General features: G+C 43.4%; 1 protein-coding gene and 1 long non-coding RNA gene across 8 annotated transcripts in view; one reads left to right on the forward strand and one right to left on the reverse strand.

The window, feature by feature from the left end:
- Window positions 1-17,465, reverse strand: part of LOC310767182 — a 99,020-nt gene that overhangs the window by 72,506 nt on the left and 9,049 nt on the right. For all 7 annotated transcript variants that reach the window (XR_014550668.1, XR_014550669.1, XR_014550670.1 and 4 more), the window contains exon 2: window positions 2,422-2,497. This is a non-coding gene — a long non-coding RNA (uncharacterized lncRNA). The remainder of the gene's footprint in view (window positions 1-2,421; window positions 2,498-17,465) is intronic.
- Window positions 16,095-17,465, forward strand: part of LOC310767168 (uncharacterized protein) — a 393,524-nt gene continuing 392,153 nt past the window's right edge. Inside the window, exon 1 of the transcript XR_014550646.1 lies at window positions 16,095-16,178. The gene's annotated coding sequence lies outside the window, so the exon portion shown is untranslated. The remainder of the gene's footprint in view (window positions 16,179-17,465) is intronic.

Consider the following 17,465-nt stretch of genomic DNA (forward strand, 5'->3'; position numbering starts at 1 on the left):
GTTTCCTTTGGCCAATGGGCAACATTATCAGGATGGATTAGGTGGACATAATTTGGGGCAATAGCTTGCAGTTTTTACTGATGTTTTTATTGCTGGTGTATAGAATTTAGAATTAATCAGATACACTGTTTTTTCTCTCTTTCACTCCCTTCCTCCCAAATGAACATGGGAAGGGCCAAATTTCTTTCAATCGCTGAAATTTAGCATGCAACTAAAAAACAACGTCAAGGCTAGAGGCACCGCAGGCGAGCTGTTAATGTGGGAACAAAAGGGAATTTGGCCAGTTTAATAACAAACAATGGTGGAGCTTTCCCAGAGATGGCTTAAGCCCAACTGGTCCTTTCCACCTCCAGAGCTACAGTATATATGCCTTTCAAGGATTTGCGGTCTGGCATAATCAAGACAGAGTAAACTTACATTCCTAGAAAGGAAAGAAATATAATTAACCAACACAACAAGGTTAGGCAGTATAATGCCCTAGGTTAAAATAACACCGCAGTTAAGAAGTGCTCAGTAAGCAATCAAAATCTATAGTGCACTGGTCTGTGCTGATCCAGGGAAGGAACTCAGAGAACTTCCAGTACATTATTATCTTTTAGGTACCCTGTAGAGATGGTTGTTCCTGAAAATATGAATAAAAAAAGATTTGGGGCTAGGGAATGGTGTGTGTTTTAGCATGTTTTAATACTTCCTCCTGCAGGGTTTTTTTTTCTCACTGTGTCTCTGTGTCACTTTCCATTTTCTTTAGTACTATAAATCAAGGCTTCTTTTTTTTGAAAAAAGAAAAAAAGATGTGGTTGTTCTAGAAGTAAGGAGATTGAAAAGAGCAAATATGCTATGGTCCTCACATGGACACTCTTAAAAGCATCACGTGGTAGCTGCTAACAACTCAGTGACCACACTATGCAAATTCCCTACCAAGTGAGCAATGTATATAGGGAAAGGTGTGCGATTGAGAAATCTAAGCAAAAGAGCAGAATGTTGAGCCAAGAATCAGATCCCTGCACAGAGCTAAGCCTTTTATGCTGCACCAACTTACCTGCTTCTCTCAGAAAAGGATTTGGTGTGAGTAATGTCACACCACTGCACTCCATGAGCTCTCGTCCACACTTTTGTTTGTCCTGCCACTTTGCCCAAGGGAAACCTGCTCCTTGCTGCTGAATTGGAACAAATGTCCATCGGGTTTTCCACAAACTGACATTTGCTCCGATTCAGCAGTAAAGAGCAGGTTTTTCCAGAGAATGCAGTGGGGCTAATGGAAAACCACTCAGAGCCATGCTTTCTGAGCGTGGGACAAGCAAAGTGTGGATGAACCCTACACTGGAATGCCTTGAGGATGCAGTTTAGAAGCTACCACTAGTGCAAAATTGTTTCCTGACAGGCCCAGGCTGGCCACAAGGAGCACAGTACTCCCAGGGAACACAGGAAGTTGCATTATTAAGAGATCAAACTATTCATCTTTCTAGCCTAGTAATATCTACCCCGTAGAGGCTCTCCAGGATCTCAGCCAGATGGACGTTTGATTTCCTAGCATATTTGCAAGGATAACATGTAAAGTGGATCATATTCCGGGAGAATTTCCCGTTTCTGAATAAACTGCAGTTTAATGGCCAGTATTTCTCTCTTGGATACAACAAGTCTCGGGCAGACACACAACTCATAAAACAATCATAGAATTTTCTGCTGCACAACTGACATTCTAAATCACATGGGGAGACTCTACACGTAGAAGAGGTTCTCTGCTTCAGACTTCCACCCTCCATTGGTTGGCAGGCTGGGGGGGTTGGTTGGGGGATGGGAAGAATTTAGCACACTCGTCCCCACTCTCTGTGCTAGCTTGTAGGTTTTACATGCAAGCAGAGCACCCAAGTAGGGCTTAGGAGGCATTGCGTTTCTGACCTTCACTTCTTAAACTGCTGCTGAGCTGGTAATGATTTGATTCATTTTTGAGACTTGAGGAAACAGCTAATGCCAAACACAGTATCAATATCAGACCTTTGAAAGTGCCCAGTAGCGATTCTCAAAAACATCTGGGGAACCGTGCTGGATCTGGCCAAAGGCCCATCTGTCTCAGTGTTGTGTTGTTACTGTGGCCAACCAAATGCCTTACGGGAAGCAGGAGTTTGGTGCAATGGCACTCTTGTAAGAGTGAAACGATCTCCTTCAGGAGGTTGTGGGCTCTCCTTCCTTGGAGGTTTTTAAGCGTGGCCATCTGTCATGGGTGCTTTAGCTGAGATTCCTGCATTGCAGGGGGTTGGACTAGATGACCCTTGGGGTCCCTTCCAACTCTACAATTCTATGATTCCCAGGAACTGGTATTCATAGGAATAGTGCTCAAGTCCCTGAGTCATTTATATAGCACAGCACTTGTCCTAGGTGTTCAAAAGGTTCTTCACACATGAAATCCAGTTCAGACTTTACCTTGGTCTAGCTCTGAGCTTCTCCAGCGTTTCGCCTGCCGTCTTCATAAGGGCTCCTCCAGTCACTTCACTTTGTCCTATCAATAATAAATGGCCCACAGTGAGAAATCATATCAAACTTAAAAGGAGGAAGGGGAAACAGACACTACAGTGTAAAACGGAGCTTTAAAATCCTGCTCACATATAAACAATAGGAGCATAATGAAATTATGCCTGCTGAGGCATCTGGTTATTGCCGTTGTAATAACGCCATTCATAACAAAAAAAGGGCAGCATGCCACACAAAAGAAAGGCAAAATTAAATTTTGAAAAATACAGTACGGCTCCTGCTGCCAGACCCATCGAGTTGAGACCACACACCTGAGAGTCAATTACAGAATTCTTACAGACCTGTCACATGCTGCACTCACTGTGGGGAAATGACAAATGATTGTTTGCCACACGTCGAACCATCTACAACAACATCAGCATCAAGCAACATTGTCATGAACCTCCCCTCTTTCTATGCGCCGATCCTACAGCAGCTAATGTGGGGGACCTTGGACAACTGGATATTGAAGCCCAATAATACTAGATAGAACCCAGGGTGGTCAAAGAGGTTGAATGGTGGGAGAAGTTCTGAAAGGAAGCCGTTTTTCACACAGCACATAGAATGGAACTTGATGCCTCAAGGTGCAGCAAAGGCCACCAACTTGGACAGCTTTAAAAGACGGAACAAATTCATGGACGATAAGGCTATCCATGGCTGCTAGCCATGTTGGTCATATATTTTCTCCAGCATCAGAGGCAAAATGCTATGGGTTATCAGCTGCTAAAGAGCTTTCATGCCCTCCTTCGGGCTTCCAACAGGCATCTGGTTGGCCACTGTGGTAAACAGGATGCTATGCAGACTAGATATGCCTCTCTCATAGGCAGCCTCATACACTAAGCTGAGGAAACAACAGCACTTGTTCTCTTGACTGAGTGTGTGTACAACGAATGTACAGTACTTGGGCAGGGGGAGAATGGGATCCCAGCAACAAGTTGTGTCCCTTGACCTTTTTGCATGGTTCCTATGTACATTCAAGCAGTATGTCAGACAGGAACCCACCTGCATATACCAGAATTTATGGGCATACAGTTTTTTATGTACAAAGGTATTTGCATAGACTAAGTCAGGGCTTGTCAGCATGATCCCGTTTCCCCCATTTGTGTTCAGTTGTGCTAACGTTTGCAATTAAATTATCAAAATTATCTATGGGAGTATATGTATGAAGAAGATCAATTGTGCTAAGGCTAGTTCTTGCAGTGTTTTTCTCTTACATACCCAAGGAAGCTGACCTTGGCTGTGTGCACATCACAGCTGGCCTGGACTAGACATGTCCTAATAAGCTAGCGTTCCAAAAAGAAGCATGTTTGTTATGAAATAAATTATAAGAAACTTCCATGCACAACTCCCTGCCCTCCGCCGCCCACATGTAAAAGTCTGTCCTATTAAGTAGAGGCTTGTAAAGGAATGAGTGGCTTAAGAAAAAAAAAAATCCCCAGTGGCTGCTATGCTTTCTATAAATGCTATTATAGATAAAATAAAAATAATCAATCACCTCTCTCAAACTGAAATGAAACAAGACTGACAATTTGGAACAGTGCTCAGTATTGTTACCCGGAAAAGTAAAGGTAAGTCACATGGCACATGCAGTTGTAGTGCCAGTTTCCTCTTAAAGCCAGCCAAGGGACCTTGCAAACCAGTTGCTGGCTCCTGGTCTCCTATAAGAAGTTACAAGGGGACTAGTGTTTGGGTCTGCACCAACCTTTTGCTTTTGCAAACATTTACCTTGACATCACTACTCATGAAAACATACTAAGCAAAGCTCTGTTTTGGAAATTAGGAACATTTTTTCCCTAAAGAAAATATGATTATGACTCCAGTCCGAAATATGTTAAGTTGGAATGCTGCTGAAATCAATTAGATTTGATTTAGGGAAAACGTGGTTAGGACCAGGCTACAACTTTGCTTAAATATTACTTTAATAATACTTTACTAGAATTGCAATTTTAATAAATACTTTACTAGAATATAACTTTAATTAAAAAAATAACATGTATCAATAGCTTGCACAGTTACTATTAGAGTTACACTACACTACGCTATTAGAGTTACACTACAGTTTCTGTGACTATATAGTTCATACAGGGCTGTCTCTATGTTGGCTCCACCTTGGCAAAGTGTTCTCTGGTGGACCCCTTTCTATGTTGATATCCCACCAGCTCCCCTACCCCACAGTTGGTTTACCTAGCAACAGATGTCAAAGGAGCCCATCTTCTCACCAAAAATGTTTCAACATCTATACAAAGCCACTGAGTGAAACTGTAAATAGCGTTAGGGCTGGGTGTAAATCAGGCATAGGCAAACTCTGGCCCTCCAGATGTTTGAGACTACAATTCCCACCATCTCTGACCACTGGTCCTGTTACCTAGGGATGATGGGAATTGTAGCCCCAAACATGTGGAGAGCCGGAGTTTTCCTATGCCTAGTATAAATCAATATGCATGCAGAATGATAGGATTTAAAGGGATTCCAAGGATCACCTAGTCCAACCTCCTGCAATACAGGAATCTCAAGTAAAGCATCCATGATAGATGACCATGGATGGACAGATGACAGCATCACATAGCCCAGAGATACATGAAAAAAGTAAAGAAATGCAGCTCTTGGGTCTGCTTGAGTAGGGAGTTTCTGACTTATATTGGAAGCAATGGGTTTTTTTTTATCAGAGGAGGGAGGGAAGGAAGGAGGGATGGGGGCTCAGTGCTGCTCATGGCACCCATGACCATCACCCCAGGGTGCCATAGCACACTGGTTGAAAACCACTGCCCTAAAGAATGAAAGCATTTCTCCATTAAGAGTAAATGATGATGATGATGATGATGATGATGATATAGGATCCTCAATAATTTAGAGTGTTGTGGGCTTCTGCTTGTGGTGTGCGGCTCCCACCCTCTGCTCCCCGTGCCCCCCAAAACTGGCTCTAGGGCAGTTGGGAGAACCCCCAGAACAGAATATGGGGGAAGGAGAGGGGGACTGTTCCACTTGGCAAGCAGAAAGAAAAGCTCGCCCTGATGGAACGATTGACATAGCACAACATTGAATTCCTTCCCCCGTATGCTTTTAATATCCTGATGCATGTCCACATGAACCACAAATGTCAAAAGGATATTAATTTAATCTCACTCCTTTTTTTAAAAAAATACGACTTGTGTATTATATTAGACCCATTAATTCAGTTAACTTGTGAATCCTTGGAAATATATGTTTGTTATTTGGAACATATGCTCAACTTAAATTACTTGCAGAAATTCCAGTTTTACACATGATAAACTAGTTGAGTGGGAAGTGAAATGCTAAAAAAAAAAGCTGACACCCTGATCTTAAGCATCTGCATTGGCACATCCGTCAATTCCTAGCCCAGCCTTCCTTAACATTGCATCTTCCAGATACTTTGAACTACAACTCCCATCAGCCCAGTCAGCATGGCCAATGGTCAGGTATGATGGCACATGTAGTATGACATATCTGAAGCGCACCAGGTTGGGGAAGCCTGTCCTAGAGCCTTCTGTCCCGGATAATTATCAGCCAGTTTCTACTGTCCCTTTCTCTGTGTGCAAGATGTTTAAGCAAATGGTAGGTTCTTGGATAGTATGGATCCATTCCAGTTGGGAAGACGGCTTTGTTCGGGGACTGAATCTGCACTGACAGATGACCTACACTGGAAACTGCATAGGGGGAGCGTGGCATCATCATTTCTGCAGGATTGCTCTGTGTCTTTCAACGCCACCTACTCTGGTAACCTCTGGATTCTCTACCTGGGTTACAGATGGTTTTGTGACGGCTTCAGCACTATTTGAAAGGCAAGTTCCAGAAGGTGGTGCTGAGCCACTGCTCAGCCCCTTAGCCTTTGGTCTATGGGTCCTATGGAACTCCCGTTTCGTCCCCTGTGCTCGTTATAGCTACATTAAACCCACTGGCAATGGCCACTTAAAAGTATGGAGCACAAGCTTACCCAGGAAAGCAGTCTGAGGAACTAAGGGAAATCAAAGCCACAAGAGACAATGTTTTAGGCCATAGGCAGGCAAACTAAGGCCCGGGGGCTGGATCCGGCCCAATCGCCTTCTAAATCTGGCTCACGGACGGTCTGGGAATCAGCGTGTTTTTACATGAGTAGAATGTGTCCTTTTATTTAAAATGCATCTCTGGGTTATTTGTGGGGCATAGGAATTCATTCTTTTTTTTTTCAAAAATATAATCGGGGCCCCCACAAGGTCTGAGGGACAGCGGACCGGCCCCCTGCTGAAAAAGTTTGCTGACCCCTGTTTTAGGCTTTACTGACAAATTTAAAACAAACTCATCATTGGGACGAAATGGCATCAATATCAGATTGCGGATCATCTAATAAAAATATGTAACTTTGTCCCTAAGCTCAGCCTCCTTATGTGAGGACTGTATCAGAGGTGGTGTGCCTCTGAATAGCAGTTGTGGGAGACCATAAATGGAGATAGCTGTGTTGCGTTCATGCCCTGCTTGTGGGCTTCCTATAGGCATCCGATTGTCTACCGTGAGAACAAGATGCTAGGCTAGGGGAGGTCTTTTGCTTGATGCAGTAGGCTCTCAACAACCGGCAAGGAGTGTAGCCCAGAGGCCGAGCATCTGTCTTATATGCCAGACAAACAAAAAGCAGATCCCACAAGCCTGAAGAGCTACTATTCCTGATACGGATTATGGAAATAAGCCAATCCCGTGCCTCCGCAGCCACATTCTGTCCATCCAATCACTGCTCCAGAGGTGCGTAGGACCAGGCACAATGCCCTCCTCTACTGGTGCAATGCCACAAATAAGAGTTTGGGGGCTAGCCATCACAAAGAAGCTCCAGACCTAGTACCAGAATGTCAAGCACTGAAAGTGTTAAGGGCAGCCGAGCTTCCCTGAAACTAGCAGAGGAGGAGGTGGAGCCTTTGAAAGTTCTGATATGTGATATTCTAAGGACCATTTGAGCATCCCAGCCAATGCTGTTTTTTTCCTAGTGCCTGCCTCATGAGGAAAATGGCTCTTGCTCACTTGTCAGGGACTGCAGCGCAAGCGACTGTTTGCACTGCGGCAATTCAAGTAATTCTGTAAGTTTGCTTCTTTTTCTACTAGTAACAGCCTGCAAGGAACTCTTCCGAATCCGTTGCCAAATGCAGAATGCAATAAAGGGTTAAATGATATACCAATTAAACACAGCAGATATATAAACATGGAAATTTATATCTGAATCAGATTGGATTGCACAAATTACTGAAGACCACATATTTTCACGCAATGATGTGGACTTTTGGTAGGCAGCAGCCTTAAATGGCTTGTGGGTGGTGCTGACCGTACCTTTCATATATACAGTGGTACCATGCAAAAAATTTGTCAAACTTTCAGCTAAAACACTGTGGAAGCTAAAAATGCAAGGAGAAGCACTCCATCAACAAACAAAAACAGTTTATGTAAATTAAATGCAAAATATAACATTTAAAAATCTTATTATAAAAATGTATTTTGTGTATTTTGTTAAATATGCTTTTGCAATAGTAGTCAAGTATGCCAATAGATGACATCTCTACCACTATGGCAAGTTAGTGCATAATTAAGAAGTCTTGCAGTTGAAAAGAACTACTGCATACTTTTGCTTTTATAAAAAGCACCTTTTAAATGTTCTTTGAATCTGCTGACAAGAATGATTTTTTTTTAATGCATTTACTCAAATGAACAGTATTTGCACCTCAGTGCAGATTTTCAACCCTAATATATTCTAGCTCCCCTTACTATTTCAAGTGCATTCAGAATCTGTCTGTATCTGAACACATAGTGACAATCTTGAATTCCACTTTTGGATGCAGTCCTGTAGTTTTACATGAGAGTAACCCCCACTGAACTCAACAGGGCTTACTTCTGAGTTAGGCATTGCCCTGTTGGGAACCAACTGTCACTCAAATCCTCTGTCTCTCCATAGTAATGGCTAGTACTGAAATTTAGTACCAAAAGAGCACATTCAGAATATTAGCATGTTTTGATAATGTCTTATATTCAGTGCTTTCTTTCTAGAAAAAGAGGTGCCGGTACTCACCATGAAGTTTCTACAGTAAGTGCAGCACTTTTTAACAACAACAAAAAGAGGTGCTGGTATTGTGTACCCTTGAGTGCCCCCCGAAGAAAAAAAATGCACTACTTATATTGCTGCCTAGTTGATTAATTTCAAACCCCCCTCCCAAAATGGTCGGAACATTTTAGTTTAACCAAACATATAACTATAAAATCACTGGATAAGAGCTGAATGAATAATAACAATCCCCAAAGCCACGTACACAGTTTTCATCTGCTTTGTCGACTGCAACCATTTTCAGATTATACACTTAAGTAGTCGAACCATAACTGTCATCGGCAGCATAAAGCTTTTCTATATTGGAATCAGATAACCGTTCAAATGAGGGGAAGGAGGGGGGGGAAGACTTATCTAATTCAAAGTATATATACTGTACAAATCGTACGGTTGAAAATCTCCTGCAGTTTAAAGCACTTGAGCATTACGGTATCCACAAACCTGTAACAGAATTCCATCCTACGCCCAGAAGCTAAACAAAATCGCCAAGGATGATGGAAAAGCAGGCGTGTAACACATACATGGCTGCAACCATGAAACACATGGCTGCATTTTCTCCTGTGCCGTTGAAGTTAAAGGTGCTGAACCACTTTTGTCTCTTTCTGATATGGATCCAAGATGCCAGGCATGGAGACCAGGGCAATGAAACTAATGCAGTCAGCCTTAGCAAATTAGGTAAATTAGAAATCGTTTGATGGCATTCTATTGTTGCCATTGTAATCACAATAATTTTCATTGGTAATGGTGCTTCGTGATGAAGTGGGATTCTCACGGAATAATTGTGAAAGGTATACTGGAAGAATCGGCGTGTAGCATCTGGCTGCAAAAAGGAAGAAAAAAAGCTCTTCGGATTCAAATTGGCATTATATTTTATCTTGAAAATTTATTAGAGATTCACATCATGCCATTTTAAGTGGAAAAGGTGAAAGCAGAGTAATTTTGTTCTATGAATTATTCATAATTATTCAGACTGGGTGAAGCTGCCATCCAGGCACTGACAGTTTCTTCTGCTCTGAGCCTCCGTTTACGCTTGTCATTTTTATTCCTTTATCTGCGATCGCTTTCTTAGTTACAGAACTTGTCCCTTAGGGCTTCCTCTTCGCAAAAAAACAACAAAAACCTGAGTCTTTCAAATCTGCAAAGGATGTGCCACTTGCCACAAATCACAGTTCTCCATGAGCTGTCTTTTTCTCTCCCCCCATCACATCGCCACCCCCCCCCAATAGCATTTTGAAAACCCACATCCACAACGTTGCCTGTTCTTTGATTAGATGGCTTTAGAGAAGGAAAAAGAAACAGCAAAATACAAAAAAAAAGAGCGTGTTGCAACTGATGAAGAGTTATATATTCTCCTGAAACAACAACCCAGAAGATAGTGCTGTTTTGTGCGTCTTCCTTTGTTGTCAATGTAACCCATTCTAGCTGCATAGCATCACGCAGAAAGAAACAACTGTTAAGGCAGGCTGACTTCAGTGCCCTCGCTTCCAATGTGACGCGGACAAGGACTGCGCTCACGACAGACTAATCCACACAAATATACACTTAGGAGGCTAAAAAAAAAGGAGAGAGAGAAAAGAAAACCACAAGTAAATAGCTGCTTATGGAAAAGAAATGTAAAAAACAGAAACCAGCAGCAGTTGGGTAGCAAAGTGGAGCACTCGATTCTCACAGGCTGAAAGCGAAAGAGATTGCAATCCCAGAGATTCTCCACTTGATGGCTGGCTGTGACACTGCTAGCCGACTGCTACCCTGCATCCATCCAAAAGGACTGGGATTGATTTAGGTCAGGGAGTCTGCTTTCTCGCTTGAGCTTTTGCTCTAACCGGTGGGAGAAACTGTGGCTATATCTATAGGACCAGGAACTAATATATTACTCTGGGATATTGAGAAGGCTTCCGCAGCAGAGCGCTTGCAAAAAACAACAACAACCCAAAACAGAAGGGGGGGTTAAAAAGGCCCCAGACAGTAACAGGTATCGTCTCCTTTGTCCTGTTCCTGCAGGTGTGTGTCGTTGTGGCATAAGCAACTGTTCACATACAAGGCAGAAAAACCAATCGCTCTTCGTCAGAGGCAATTTAGGTAAAAGGCTCCGAGCAGTGCATGCCTCCGTTCAAGAGACGCTGCGAATGTCTGAAGCTAACGTGCACATCCAGGTGGTATGCTTCTCCTGGACAAAGGTAAAAAATGTACACCGCAGTAAAACAGATGGAAGGTTTTTTAATACAAAATAATAAAGCCTATGCTGCTCCGTGCCCGGTTCTAGGCGTCTGCTTTGCCGCACTGCGACTAGAAAACTGCAGCAGGGAGAGCTCTGGCACTTGCGATAATGTAGAAAGCAGCAGCTCTGTGACAAAGCAGTCAGCTGACTTGCACTGTTATAATTCAATGTCCTCTCTAAAAATAAGGCCAGTTTCTAAGATAGCACCAGAGGATGACCCGGCATACCAAATCCAGCCCCCAAAAAACTGCAAGAAAGGAAGTGGTGCCAGGGATTCTTCTATTATTACCCTATATCGGATGTGTTGTTTTGCATGGGGTGACTTGTTTTGGGGGGTGGGAGTCCTGCTGCTTTTAGTAGAGTTACCCTTTGGCATACAGAACTGTTCGCAGCGTTTCTAAAGCTGCTACATAGCTTTTAGCATCATCATCAAGTGAGGAGCAACAGATAGGCAGGAATGGGTCACAGGCTTGCTAACATGACTCTGAACATGTCTCTGCTGCCCAGATACTGAAGTAATGGGTGCCGTGGGAAATGCAGACCAAGAAAGGAACAGCAAATGCTAAGAGTCCAGGAGAAAGCTCTTTAGTCTTCATTATCCTGGTGCTCAGACAGCAATCCTCCTCCTACAGGTGACAAACGTGCAGCAGTTCTCAGCTAAAGCTAACATGAGCTGATGTCTGAAAATTAGGACAGCATGCCGACATTACACATTAAAGCCAGTTTTAAACACGTTCAAGTGTCACAGTAGCAAATCAAGGATCCCTGGGAACTTTAATTCTATGAAGGAGCCATGGTCCCAAGAGAGCATTAACATGAAAAACAAGAGAACCCTGTGGCACCTTGAAGACTATTGTGACACTAGGTTTTTGTCAGCAAAAGCCTACTTTAGCAGATAGATCATTTTGGGGGGAAATTCTGGATGACTAAACCGGTTTCAGTCTAGTTGAAATGCGTACTGTGCCTGGGCATGAACACCAAAATATTTCATCCGAAGTGGCCCAACAGAAGCCACTGGTAGCAGAGAAACCATCTTCCAGTCTACCCATCTTTGACTAGGGCTGCAATCCTATGCACTACTGCATCCAGAGGGCTTGCTTCTGAGGAAAAAAATGAGTATGTTGAGAATATTAAGCTAGCATAGGCCTGATCCAAAAGGCCAGTCTCTTTGTAAAGGGTTCTCAGCCATCTAGTCTCCTTTATAATAATATAATCATTTATTATTTGTACCCCACCCATCCGACTGGGTCATAGCTGTCAACGTTTCCCTTTTTTTAAGGGAAATTCCCTTATTCCGAATAGGATTCCTCGCAAGAAAAGGGAAAAGTTGACAGCTATGGACTGGGTTGCGCCAGTCTACGGTATGAAGCTGCAGGGTTTGAATCAACCTTTCCCTGATCAACTAAGTAGCCAACAATTCCATCTCTCCACCAGCCATTCCTGTGCCACACTGACAGAAAACACTGCTGTATCCAGAAAAGTATTAAGACTATTGTTCTGTGGATGGGGAAAGGGAGAATTCATCACCCATGTCCTCTTTCACAGGACCAACTACAATTCCAAACCTAACCTTGCTACACTTCAGTCATGCTCTGATAGGCTTGATAGCCTACAAGCCTGTGCCTTTCTTTGCTTAAATTAGATGTGCAGAGGATCCTGCAAGGGCTGAGAACTCCTGCCAGGTGAATTGCTGCCAATTAGATTTGCTGCCACCAGCTTCCTTTTTAAAAAAAGCCCAGCACAGATGTGCTCTGTGACTGTAGAAAAGGTGGGAAATGTTTATCTGCTTCTGACAGCCACAGTCTTAAAGATGTTGCTATATAGCAGGGGTCAGCAAACTTTTTCAGCAGGGGGCCGGTCCACTGTCCCTCAGACCTTGTGGGGCGCCAGACTATATTTTGAAAAAATAATCATGAATGAATTCCTATGCCCCACAAATAACCCAGAGATGCATTTTAAATAAAAGCACACATTCTACTAATGTAAAAACACCAGGCAGGCCCCACAAATAACTGAGAGGTGCATTTTAAATAAAAGGACACATTCTACTCATGTAAAAACATGCTGATTCCCGGACCATACGTGGGCTGGATTTAGAAGGTGATTGGGCCGGATCTGGCCCCCGGGCCTTAGTTTACCTACCCATCCTATATAGATACAAGAAGTTCCTTTTTTTAAATAAAGTTCAATGTTTTATTATATTTTTATATACATTGGAAGCTGCCCAGAGTGGCTGGGGCAACCCAGTAAGATGTGTGGGGCATAAATAGTAAAATTATAATTATGGAATGGGGTGTCCCTATTTTCATCGGAGAAATGTTGGAGGGTATGGTACAGCTGCAGTGCCACTGGCAGGTGGTGAGTGTCCCGTGGTGGGTAGTGGTGTGGTGGTAGTGTGGCAGAAGAGGGTGGCACTTGTTTTGCCTCAAGTGGCAAATTGAGACGTACCACCCTCAGGATTTCAGAACTTGCACCTAACCACCTTACCACCGCCGCAGGGCTCTCAGCAGCAGTGGCTGCGGCGGTCACAGCCTAGGCGGGTCTGCAAGCAGCCAGCCTTCCTGCGGCCGAGGAGCCCTGCTGGCAGCGGACACTGTGACGGATGCCACAGGGCCTCCTGCCCCAGGTGCGCCAATCTAACCCTGGCTAGCACAAGGCTTGCCCAGTCCGCTGCCAGGCTTACCGAGCAGCAGGTCAGGTGAGTTCCCTGGACCCCTAATTGGGAACCACTGGTCTAGGACATCAAGGATGTCTGTCTATGCTCTGCTAGTCAATAGAGTTTCAGGTGGAAAAGGTAGGCAGGGAGCTGGAAGCAAATCCTCTGTTGCCCTGCAGCTCTCTGAAGCCGCCTTTGGAAAACAGGAGGAACACCGTGTGTCCGAAATACCCTTCCATTCACTGCTCCCAAAGCCAACTTCCAGACTGCATTCAGGAATGTGGGAAATAAATCTCTTTCATCTCCTGCGACCAAATTTAGCATCCACCCACCTCCCACCAGTCTCCAACATTCTGCTTCTTGATATTAATAGGGATGTGGGGAACTGGGTTTTATACAGAGAGACTGGAAATAGGCCAGAGAAAGCTAGCTGAGACACACATCTATTGAACTCAGCAGGGCATCTGAACACCCGTGGGGCACTTCACGAATTGTAAGCATCAGTCTTACTAGAACACACATGCACCACAAATGCACATGTATGTGTGACAAATGCAGACATGTCTGTTCCCCCCACCTTGATATCTTGTGTAGGAAAGTTATCATGTATCAAGCTGCCTAAAATGCACTACATTTTAGTGCATTATATATATAAAATTCCATGTAATTCAATATCATTGCCAGGTACCGACTCAGCAATACATATTAGTGTTTGCCTCTTTCCTCTGGGTGGCCGTGGATTTAAATGGTGATTTGCTCACAGTCACTGCAGGTTTCTGATTTATTAAGCAATAATGAATAAAAGAAACATGCCACCCTGCTTTCCCTATTAAAGGCAACTATTGCATTACTTATTTATTTGCACTCTCCTTAAATAAAGTTCAGCTCAGACGGATTCGAAGAGTAATATTCTGGGCCAGATGTTCATCTGAAGTGTTGAGAGGCTAGGATGAGATGGGAAATTTGAAAAAGGGTGGCAGGGGGTTCTCTTAAGGTTCCCTGTTCAAATGAGTTCTAAAGGTAGGGAGAAAGAAGGGATTTTGTTATATTGCAGCCCACGTAATATAGAGAATCAATATAGAGCATTAGAAAAGTGTAGGGTAAACCAAAAGACAGGATATCAAAAAATGCTGCTAGCCCCCCCCCCAGCATGTTCAACAATGGTGTTTAAAAAGATCCGAATGCACTTTCCCACTGTAAATATAGAGAGACAAAGTAAAAGTCTTTTGTAGGGTCAATCCTAGGCCACTCAGCCTAGCTTAAGTTAAGGCCCTGTGCCTGCTTAAAGTCTTGTTTTTTGTTAGTTCTGCACAGAATGAGTTTTGTTTAACTTGGTGAAATCTAGGCTCACAAGGGTCAAATCTGATAGTATTTAGGCACATAATATAACAGATTAGGAGATGACACAAGCCTAAAGATCTTATCTTTATGTGATCAAGTCACAGCAGCTGGCTTCCCCTAGCAGCTTAACTCCTTGCTTCCTATCATTTATTCTCTTCTCTTGCTTTTATCTCTGCTTTTCCGTTCCAACCACCCCTTGAGCCAGTTTTGCACCCTAGCACTGAGAAAAGTAAGATATTGGTTACGAAAACCCTGCACCCTACCCAATGAGAAATTTCAGACATTTTTGTTCACCTGCGGAAATTTTCAAAATACAATTCATTTTTCCATTAATTGATGGGTGAAACAAAACACACACAAAATGCATTAGCATTACTGCAAATAGCTATTAACCAGTAACAAGCAGATATAAAAAGCAAGATAACGAGGTAAAGGTAAAGGTACCCCTGCCCGTACGGGCCAGTCGTGTCCGACTCTGGGGTTGCGCGCCCATCTCGCTTAAGAGGCCGGGGGCCAGCGCTGTCCGAAGACACTTCCGGGTCACGTGGCCAGCGTGACAAGCTGCATCTGGCGAGCCAGCGCAGCACACGGAAACGCCGTTTACCTTCCCGCTAGTAAGCGGTCCCTATTTATCTACTTGCACCCGAGGGTGCTTTCGAACTGCTAGGTTGGCAGGCGCTGGGACCGAGCAACGGGAGCGCACCCCGCCACGGGGATTCGAACTGCCGACCTGACGATCGGCAAGTCCTAGGCGCTGAGGTTTTACCCACAGCGCCACCCGCGTCCCTTAAGATAACGAGAGTGTGCCGTAAATATATAATTTCACTATTAGATCACAGAGACACTCTGAAATTCATTCTAGGAGTCCATCTCTAGGCTGAACCAGCAGTAAACTGAGCATATTTTTAGTTGTTTGAAGACATACTTGATAGATGAGTTTGGAGTAAATTCATGCAACTGAGCCTAAAAGATCAGCAGGGACTCATTTTCAGCAGTGCTTACCTCTATGCCAAGGGTGGCATAGAGGTGGCCTGATGGGCCAGATCTTTATTTCCCTTGCACTGCCAAACCAACTTTGACAGGTAGGTGGGGCCACCAAGCTACCAATCATCTGATATCCTATTGATGTCATGTGACTGACACGTCCCCCTACACCAGGGGTAGTCAACCTTTTTATACCTACCGCCCACTAATGCATCTTTCTTGATGGTAAAATTTCCTTACCGCCCACCAGTGCCGCAGTAACATGTGGTGTAGAACCCCCTACCACCCACCTGGAATCCTCAAATACCCGCTAGTGTAGTATGGACCAGGATGACTACCCCTGCCCTACACCAAAGTCGACCCGCTACTGTCAGCAGAGCTACAACACAGATAAAACAGTAAGTAATCTCAATCAATTAACAATTTGAAATTGGCTTTGGTTTCTGATAATATTGCTCTTTAAGGTAGTGCTACCAAGAGGTTTTCAGATCAGGTACAGATGCAGAACTGCCACTTCTCCAAGACAGAAATATAACTTGGATTGTATGCACACATATGCTGAACTGTTTCAATATTTTCTGCTAGACAGCAATGCATGTGGCTGGGAAATGGGGAACCGTACATCAAATGGCAGAAAAACAAAATAAAGCCAAATCAAATAGAGGGGGAGGGGAGAAAGCCTCACCTTCAAATTGTTGGACTAATTTAAAACTGGCCAGGTGCCAGCTCCATTTGCTTATATAAGCACACGAACACACAGATAAAACCCCAGGCATAATGAGCATTTCAAGTGTTGCAAAACAAGGCAGATCAGACACCTTCCCGTTCAATAGGAGACATAAATGTTTATCAGCTTTGATAAACTCTCTTGCTTGCACCGACTGTATAAATGAGTATTGTGGAAAGTAATAGCTGCAATGTTCATTGCAATTTTTAGGTATTATATGGTGCCAGTAATATCACAGACATTGTGAGAAAAGGTTTGCAGGTCTGTGTTTTTGTTTTTTGCAGCAATGAACTGGTCTTGTGAAAATTCACAGGTGTATGGTATATACACAGGATCATGGTCCCCTTTTCTGTACAGCATCCATCTATGGCAAATGTTAATTGATTTGGTTATTGTGGTAGAAGTCCTTATATTAAAGGAGAAAATTTTAATTAGGTGTGAACTGGAAGAATGCTTATTTGGCTTCTCTGCTCCAGTTGCTTCCTGGAGCTCTCTTTCCCCCCTGTATCATTCAAAACAGAGTTGTGCTTTGAATACAAGTCAAAAAGTAGATTGGGGGTATGTTTGCAGTAGAAAAAGAGTACAGCTGGAAACAAGAGTTGGCAACCGCTCCTTCCAGATACTGTTCATAATTCCCCTCTTAAAGCTGCTTTTCTTCTTCACTGCCAGTTTTTTGTTTATATGCTTTATAAGGCATGCCGTTTCTGCAATATGGTGCCTTTATTATACTTTATATGGCATGCAATTTCTGCACAATTAAGCAAAGCATGAAAACAAATTGGCCTAGTTTTTCCACATCTGTGGCAATGTAATATGTGACTAGGAATTTACCCACTGTGCATATCTCCTTAGGTGTTGTATACTGTACTTATTAAGAAGTAATTAGAGATAATTTTGACCCACAGGTGATCCAGTGTGGCAAAATATGCTGTGTAGCTAACACCTTTCTTCTCATCTA

Source organism: Podarcis filfolensis (assembly GCF_964270895.1).
Source record: "Podarcis filfolensis genome assembly, chromosome: 7".
NCBI lineage: Eukaryota > Metazoa > Chordata > Lepidosauria > Squamata > Lacertidae > Podarcis > Podarcis filfolensis.